The sequence below is a fragment of the Mustela lutreola genome, chromosome 13 (genome assembly GCF_030435805.1).
Source record: "Mustela lutreola isolate mMusLut2 chromosome 13, mMusLut2.pri, whole genome shotgun sequence".
Lineage (NCBI taxonomy): Eukaryota > Metazoa > Chordata > Mammalia > Carnivora > Mustelidae > Mustela > Mustela lutreola.
Window position 1 is genome coordinate 59,486,947 of NC_081302.1, and position 8,082 is coordinate 59,495,028.

General features: G+C 42.7%; 1 protein-coding gene across 7 annotated transcripts in view; it reads right to left on the reverse strand.

Moving 5' to 3' along the window:
• The window catches only part of MED4 (mediator complex subunit 4), a 44,758-nt gene extending 37,146 nt beyond the window's left edge, over positions 1 to 7,612 (reverse strand). For 2 of the 7 annotated variants that reach the window (XM_059143908.1, XM_059143912.1), the window contains exons 1-2: positions 7,452 to 7,612; positions 1,291 to 1,480 (exon numbers count right to left, since the gene is read on the reverse strand). The gene's annotated coding sequence lies outside the window, so the exon portion shown is untranslated. Of the gene's footprint in view, positions 1 to 1,290; positions 1,481 to 5,588; positions 6,766 to 7,451 lie in introns of all 7 variants that reach the window. The other 5 variants (XM_059143913.1, XM_059143915.1, XM_059143910.1 and 2 more) reach the window with 3 other exon arrangements.
• Positions 7,613 to 8,082: the final 470 nt, after the last annotated feature.

Here is an 8,082-nt window from a genome sequence, read left to right on the forward strand (position 1 = left end):
AAGAAAAGGGGAAGATCAAAGCCGTTTACATGTGTCCCCTTTGTGCTCAGAAAGGCAATAACATTACTTGTTACAATATATGATAACTGTAACTGCCTATTTATTTTTCAATTTTTTCCAATAGACTAGAAGCTCCTGAAGGGCAGGGACTGTTTATTATTAATCATCATAACCCCAACTACTTGAAAAGTCTCTTAGAGGAGAGGCTCTGTAAACACTTCATAGTAAGCGAGTGGATCCATGAATGGAGGGAAGGGGGGGTGAACAAACAGATGGATGGATCGACGGATTCCTGGGCCATAAAGAGAAATTCCATAAAAATACAGGAAATGGTGCTGAAGTGAAGGGAAGACAAAATAGCCTGTTTGACTTAGACCCGTAAGAATCACTGAGGAGGGATCTCATCCAGAGTCATGGGGAAGAAGAAAATTTGGATTTGTTTTTGCCATAGTTTCTCCTAATCCATCATCCTAGAAGTCTGCACTGTCCTTCCAGTGGAGCAAGCTGCTATTGGATAAATAAGGCGACCTTGGGAGGACCAAGAACAAGTAAGAGCATTAGGACTTTCTGAGAAGGGCAGAGAGCCTATCTACCTCGTTCCTATCCATGGAGTAGCTATCCTGAGAGGCAAGGGCTCCATCTGCCTGGACTATTCTGGGTTATGGGTGTCTTAGGCCACAGCGCAGTCCTCATAATGGATAGACTGTGGGGAGTGACGGGTGGAGGAGCTTTATGAATAGAGTCCACGTGGCCTTGCCTGCAGACTTCAGAGTGGCAGTGGTGAGTTCCAGGGACCATATTTGCTATGAAGGGGTTTGGTCAGGTCAGCGCCGTGGGGCATCCACAGCAAAATCCATCTCCTCCCAGGGCAACTCAGACTGAGACTGACAAGACGGAATAACAAGAGAACAGTTAACTCATTGAGCCCCTCCAAAAAATGGAGAAATGTCCCCTAGCGAAGACCCCTGCAGACATATGAGCAGGCAGAAGGAGACAGTTCATCCAGGAAATGAAAGAGCTGGGGGAATGCAGGGGTCTGCGGTTCCCCTCCCTGACTCCTGCTGGCCTTTGGGAGGAGGTCGTAGCACAAGAATGGTCATCAGTCAACATAGTCTTTGCCATTCTCCTGGCCTGCGGAATTTGGGAACTCTCATCTCACTGCACGGAGAACAGCCCTGGGACTCACTTGCACAAGGGTGGTGGCCCCTGGGACATGATTCACACAAATTCCAAGCTTGTAATTCATGCATATATTAAGGTGGCTATGTTGGAAGGGAGGGCCAAACATACCATACAAAGGGAAAGTTGATCCATAGAAGATTATTCTGCAGCAGTTGCCTCCGGTGTTAAGGAGGTAGCACAGCAGGGGGTTTAAGAGCCTGGACCTGGAAGCCAAATGCTAGGGCTTCAATCTTCTCTTCATTTCTTTCACTCTGAGACTTTGAGTGAGTTTTCTCATCTCCTAGGTCTCTACTTCTTCCTATGTTGAAGGGGGTAACAAGAGCACCTATGTCACAGGGCGTTTAAGAAGACTACTGTAAGTAATGCAAGTCAATTCTAGCATATACAAAGTACTTGATAAACATTATCATACATGCAAAATACAACCTGACTTATAAAATGTGAATCCTATCTTATGTGTCCAAACATAGGCAAGATTCCTACGTAATTGCCCGTAGAGCAATAGTTGGTTATGGAGTGGTCACTGGAGAAGATGAACCAGGAAACATGCATCGATCAAAAGCATACTCTGTGATACACTCTTTTTTTTTTTTTTTTTTTAAGATACTCAAAAATCCCTTGTTGACCTAAAATATTTATAGTACATAGTTTGGAAACCATTGCATTACTGGACCAAAAATAAAAGCTCTATGTTCTAGGGGTGCCTAGGTGGCTTAGTTGGTAGAGTGTGTGACTCTTGATCTCAGAGTTGTGGGTAGAAGCCCCACATTGGATGCAGAGATTGCTTAAAAAAATAGAATCTTAGAAGAAAAAAAAAGTAATATATCCTGAACCGATTATAGTTGAGGGCACTCTAGCTGAAATAACCAGAAGCCCAAAAGCTGGGCCCACTGAACACATTCCTTCTGACATTTGGTGCCTATGCCAACAGGTGTGATCTTGATTTTATATAAGGGGCTTATGATTGACAATGCCAAGGAAAACATTTAACAGGAGACCACTGCAGAGGAAATAAAAATCTGTTATTTGGGGTTATCGTGAATACACACGGAAGCTTCTAAGACATGTATAATAGGATGTTGGTGAGATAGTGAGTAAAAAAAATTAAGTGCCTGTGAATTTCATATACTAATATGAAAGTTTTAAACAAAGGACACAAAAAGAGTAATGAACAAATTGGGAAACACTAAGAAATTAACAACCACTTCAGATTTGCCCAGCGCCATAAGAAGTGGCCAGGGATTTTGTTAAGTTTTTAGGTCATTTAAAACTGCGACATAAACTGTAATTTCTACTTCTGTTTAAAAAAAAAAAAAAAGGCTTTGAAAGGTAGATTGTCTTTCAAAGATGACTAGAGCTTAAATCTGAGAACCATTAATTTTTATGGCTTGTGGTTTTAAAATATTACCCCTGGGTGGTGATGTTGAGGGGAAGGCCTGGGGGAAAGTTATCTCTGGCCTCTGGGAGTTCTTCTTCTCATCTCCCCTCCCCTGGTCTTCTCTCCTCTCCATTCTTTACCTTCATCTCCCCCATGTAGCAAAGAGTTAGGAGTTGAATTTCATGTATTTAATTACACATGCCTGGCAGGAAAAACGCCATGGACAAGGCTGTGATCAAACGATAAGGCCACAGACAACGATTCATTAAGAACGCCAAGCATATGAGAACAGTTTCATTATTCCCGAATACAGTCTAATAAAGTCAATGTTTTATATATTTAAAAATATAAACTCTATATGATTATGCCAATAGACAGCCAGTCATAATAGGTATATGCAAATTATACTTTCATAGTTTAAATCTTCTCACTTTTGGCCTACACAACTGTGTCATCAAGGCAAAGCAGGGTTGGGGTGAAGAGAACCAAGGCTAGATTTGGCTCATGGAGCAGAGCAGAAGACAGTTGAAAACAGGCCCTGAATTCCTGGCAATTAAAGGTCTTGGTCTAGAGTAAGAGGAAAGAAGGATAAAATACTAATGGTGAGTAAAGGAAAAGTTGTTCATGCTGAGAAGAGAAGGAACAGAACAGGGATGGAGAGGGATTTTAAAAGAAGGAAGGGAAGCACCTGGGTGGTTCAGTTGGTTAAGCGACTGCCTTCGGCTCAGGTCATGATCCCGGATTTGCGGGATCAAGTCTTGCATCGGGCTCCCTGCTCGGCAGCGAGTCTGCTTCTCCCACTGACCTTTCTTCACTAATGCTCTCTCTCTCTCTCTCTCAAATAAATAAATAAAATCTTAAAAAAAAAAAAAAAGAAGGAAGGGGTTCTGGTCAAGTGGATAGACTGATCTTAAGCAGAAGATGAACGTTGCAAATACTTAAGAAGATTCCTTCAGACATTTTTAAGGCTAACTGAGGCTTTTCCTGTTCTCATCTCCCACTTTCCCCTACTTCCTCAAAACATTTATGGTACCCCACCTTCCTTAAACCGGGAATCAAGTTTTTCATCCCACAATTAGAGATAACGCTTGATAAGCAAACCAGCTGGCCCACGTAACATGAAACTCTTTCTCACTAAAATATTAATAGCTGATACTGGATCCTTTGCTATTTTGATAAGAAGAGGAAGTAAGAGAATGGGAAGGTCCTGGCATGAAAAAGCTTCCCAAAGAAGGAAAGGAAGAGCAAGAGAAACAACTCATGTTTATGGCATACTTATGTGTCAGGTTCTAAGTGCTTTACATGAATTAACTTGTTCAGTCCCCACAGCACCCTGTCTGAGGGACATACTATTACTAATGCTTTTACAGATGAGGAAACTGAGTCATGGTGAGGTTAGAAAACCTGCTTAGGGTCACTCTGGTAGGGCCAAGTTTTGAATTCTGGCATTTCTAGTCCAGAGAGAAGATGGCCCAGGAAACAAAACTTTCCTTTGTGAATGATGTTCCTTAAAGTCCGCCTGTTTACTCCCAAGTGTCAGGGATAAGAGGAGTTCAGTACAGAGGTGGGTTATCTCACCACAGTATTGTGGATCTCCTAGTTATAGGAACACCAGCAGAGGTTACCACATTCAGGCCTATAGAACACTGTGACACTCTCTCGGTCCCATGTGTGTACTGGTTTGCTGCCTGAATTAGTGATCCTGTTGACGTTATTTAAGCTTCCTGTGCCTCTGAGTCCACATTTGGAAACTGGGTTATTTCCACTTGTCCTCTCTCAGACTCAGGGGAATGCCTCAGAGGGCTAATGGGCTGATACATTCAAAGCGCTTTGAGCCATAAACCAGGACTAACTGAACTTTTAGAGAACAGTATGACTTGGAAGTGGAATTTAAATGGACATAAATGGTAGAATATTCTCCTAGTAGCTTCTTTGGATGTTCTTTGTTGAGCTGCCTGGTCCACCATGGCTGCCCAAGTTCTTCTCTAGACTTTCACACTGAACAGCGCTAATGAAGAATGGTCTGGTGGACCTGGGTAATGCCCCTGTAGTCTGGGATTGTTCAAATTATGTGGAGATAAGGATCCTTAATTCAAAATAACAATCTTCCAGCCAGGACCTTGAAAGCTATTGCTTATCCAGAAAGATAAGAAGAACTGGACCCACTCCAAGGAAACATTTTAACTTAATTGCAAACCCTCTGTCTTAGCATTTAATTCAGATGACAGTGATCTAACTGACATGACCAAGGGCAGAAACAATGGCAAAATTAAAAGAAATAATAATAATTTACAAAGAGATGTGGGTAAGGAGATACCAGAGACTCAAAGAATGGGGAGAGAAGGAGTTTCAGCTGTAACTATGATTAAGGGCCAACAGGCACAAAAAGAAGTATAAAGCTAGGGTTTTTAAAAAAATAAAAATGCTTCTGATTAATCCACATTGTCTAGCGGAATTTTCCTCCCATTTTTTACAGCATATACGTATTAGTTGTCAACCTGTGTTTGCAGATAAAACAAATGGCAGTAGAATGGTGATCAAAATATTTCTAACAGATGCAGTCATCAACTTAATGATATTTATGCCTTGTATTCATGTTTTTTAAGGGCCAGAGTCATACCTGAGCACAGTTATGCCCTTCCAGACCTGAGAAAGAAAGCAATCATTGTGAGCTAATAAATACAACGGGAATCAAGGGGGAAATTCAGGAGCAGAAATGGGGCAGCTTAAAATAGTTTACAAAAGACTTTGAGAGAAAAGGAAGGACATTGAACAACAAAAGGAAGGTGGTAGACGGTCGAGACCTTACAGTATTAAGAAACTACAAGTCCCAAACAAAGAAAATAAAAGACCGTTTTCCCGAGTGTGGTTGTGATTCAAGCCATTTCAGATAAAAGCTATGACAAATTCCACCCCCCCCAAAAAAAAATTAGGTGCAAGAAATCTGATTTTAAGATGCTAAGCCTTCCTTTTCGGCAGCATTTTCTCATATCTGCAGATACCTCTTTTTAAGCATTCAAGGCCCTACCAAAGGGAAAACACTGATATGGACTTGTCAGTGTAAGAATTAGGACGGTCATAATCTTCCCCGGAGAATTTACAGAATAAAGCTCTTCTTTCCATGAGAAGGAAATTTTAGATGGAAAGCTTGTAGAAGAGGCACGAGAACCTTCCTCAGGTCCTTTCTCCCAAACCTCACTGAAGGCACCTTCTATGTTTACTTCCGTCTTCCTTGGTCTCATTCATGACAGGGGTTGTTATCCAGTTCATAAACATACCTTCACGTTGTCTTTGCCCGGAAAGGAAAGGGTTTCCTTTCGACACAGAACAATGGGATTTGTGTAAGCAAAAGGCCATTTAGGTAAAATTGTGCCGTGATATTTTGCTATGTCCAGTCTACGATAAGGTCATTGAAAACCCACTGATGAACCATAAAGTGTAAAGAAAACCAGCAGTCATTTAACAGTCCCATTTCATGCACAAATGTTCATTGCTTTTGCTGAGAACAGGGTGCAGGGACCAACGCGCCTTATCTCTGTGCCAAAGCTTGTTTACAAGGAGGGGAAGGATGGCTTCCTTGGCCATACTCTGTGAGCCGCCCCACTCTGCAGTGGACTCAATAGGAGGAAGGGTGGAGTGGGCACACAGGGCTTGCACAATGGTCTAGTTCTTTGCACCCCAAATATTTACTGAGACAGTCAGGTCATTCTTTGGAGATTCCAGGCCTAACCTCAAAGAGCTGGCAGAGGGACAGGAGGAAAAAGAAGGGTTCCCTCTGTTCGGTAAAGATGTGCTCACTGGGTCTACGGTGATCGCAAAAGCAGCCGTATAGAAATACAAGAATTGTCCTACACAGCCTCTTCAAACCGACCCCTCATTTGAAAACTTAGCTTCAGAGCAACTCGCCTAGGCACATCCTTCCCAGGCATTTCTGAGTCTATATGCTGTTTTTTCCACTGCCTGGAAAAGTCTTCTCCTCTGTCTTGAGTCTACCCTTTCTTCCTATTCCTCTCTAGCAATCTCCACATCCCACTTCTTGTTTTAAGCCTCTCCCGGTGTCCCAGCCCACAGTAATCACTTTGTTCTTCAGCCTCTTACACCACTCTCGTAGCGCTGGTCATTCTGTGCCATTTATCTGTGTATCCATTCAGTTCCCCATCCCCAGCACCAGACGTGGCACCTAACAGTCAACCTTCACTCTGTGCCTAGAAACGATGAGAAATTCTTTAGACTGGTGTAAGCAGGTCTGTCTCAAGTTCATGCTTATGTAAAGTCTATGTAATTTTTAAACCCCAGTGAAAGGTTTTTCCATGGTTAACATGTTTGAAAGGTAGTATATCCTTAATAGGTTGTCATTTTCAGACATCATGGTTTGTTTGTTTGTTTTTTAAGATTTTATTTATTCCTTTGACAGAGCTCACAAGTAGGCAGAGAGACAGGCAGAGAGAGAGGAAGGGAAGCAGGCTCCCTGCTGAGCAGAGAGCCCGATATGAGGCTCGATCCCAGGACCCTGAGATCATCACCTGAGCCGAAAGCAGAGGCTTTAACCCACTGAGCCACCCAGGCGACCCCAGACATCATGGGTTTTAATAGGTTGCGTAAGAAACAACTCTCAGCGGATCTGGGGTAAAGGGAAGAGCAATTACCTACAGAGAGCGAGAGGAACAAAGAAAGGATTCATACAGTCCTAAACCCATACCGGTATGACCAACTAGTCCAGTTTACCTGGGACGTTGTCAGTTTAACACTAGAAGTTCCATGTCCTGGACAATCCCTCAATCCCAGACAGACCAGCGCGGTCGGTCACCTACCAAGTGCCCATGAGCATTCTGACAAGAAGCAAATGCAAGTTTTAAATGATGGGCTGAGCCCCCTCTTCCTCCTCTCTCACCTCAAATCCTGGTGCCACAAGCTTCTCCAAAGACACTCTACTCTTCAAAGACAAGTACCCAGTTCCCAAGAAGGAATCCTGGGTGTATTCAGTTCTCTTGACTTCAGAAGCAGTCTCAGGCCTGGGAGGACAAACGGTCAAGGGAAAAAGCTTTATACAGAGTTCTCACAAAACAGAAACTAAAAGGAATATTTGGAACAGGAAACAGTGACCTTTATGGCATGATTCCCAAAGGGAAAGTCAAAGGCAGAGACTCAGGAAGGCAAACGTCCAGAGTCCACGGGAACTCCAGCTTACACCAAACATTCCATACCAGGGCTGCTAATTGCAGAGCCAGAGCAGCTGGTGTGATAATGTTCCCCTGTAATCAACCCAACTGTGACAATTCGAGTGGATACATTAGCAAGAAAACTGGAACCTAGGATTATGAACACATCTGAACGCTGCTGCATGCAGCAGAACATAGTGGCATACCTTCTGAGCGACAAAAACCTATACCATACCAATAGACACATTCTGAAAACAAAATGGACATTCAAGAAGCATAACAATAACACCACCATAAAAAATGGTATATTCAAAAATCAACTTCAGCTCTGTAGTTTGCAGAATGACGGGAATTTTTTTCTAT